Genomic DNA, 864 nt, shown 5'->3' with positions numbered 1-864 from the left:
GATGCTCAATAATATTCCATTTTTTAGGAAAGACTATGAAGATGCCTTCAAACACATTGACGAAGTGTTGGACATTGCAAATTACTTCAATGTTCTAAATGTTTCAAGAGATGCAATACTACTAAGGATGCTTCCAGTGACATTTAATGGAGATGCAAAAATTTGATTGAATTCACTTCCAACTGAAACTATTAGAACCTAGACCAACCTTCGTGAAACATTCATAGAACAATTCAACCCTCCTTCAAAGATAGCAAAACTCAAGAAGAGAGCGAACTTCCAAAAAATGATGGCGAGTCCATATATGAAGCTTGGTAAAGATACAAGGGGTTGTTATGAAATTACCCTCAACATGATTTTAATGTGCAACAAGAGGTTTCTATATTCTATGATGGGGTAAATGTGACCACAAGGTAACTCCTTGATTCTCAAGGACCAATGAAAAAGAAAAATCCTGCTACACTCAAGGAATTAATAGAAGAATTCTTGAAGCACTATAGAGAATATCACAATCCTCGTGAAGACATTACAAGAGGCAGAGGAAGTGGAGATGAGGGAAACAATAACTTAGTAGCTGTGATGGCTAAACTCGAGAATATGGACCGGAGGATAACAAATATGGTTCAAATGATACATCTAATACACGTAGGCTGTGACAATTGCAATGGACCACACTTGAGAAAATATTATTATTTGGATGAGAATAGGAACCAAAAATCACAAGTATGATACTCTAGTGGTGACTGGTTTGATGAAGATTGGAGGAAGCCAAAGAGGGAATGGTTGCCATATGAAGAAACAAGAAGGCTAAAGAAGAAAAGTACCGACAAACCAAGCGAGGCTACTACTAAAAAGAACAAGCAC

The 864-nt window shown here is 36.9% G+C and overlaps 1 non-coding gene across 1 annotated transcript; it reads right to left on the bottom strand.

Moving 5' to 3' along the window:
• Positions 1–256: 256 nt before the first annotated feature.
• LOC145077284 (small nucleolar RNA R71) lies at positions 257–359 on the bottom strand. The gene has a single exon (XR_013693066.1). It is a non-coding gene; the product is annotated as a small nucleolar RNA R71 (small nucleolar RNA).
• Positions 360–864: the final 505 nt, after the last annotated feature.

This window comes from Lactuca serriola, chromosome 9 (assembly GCF_051521515.1).
Source record: "Lactuca serriola cultivar US96UC23 chromosome 9, Lser_US96UC23_V15, whole genome shotgun sequence".
In the NCBI taxonomy this organism is placed as follows: domain Eukaryota; kingdom Viridiplantae; phylum Streptophyta; class Magnoliopsida; order Asterales; family Asteraceae; genus Lactuca; species Lactuca serriola.
This window is presented reverse-complemented; position numbering and strand designations above follow the sequence as displayed.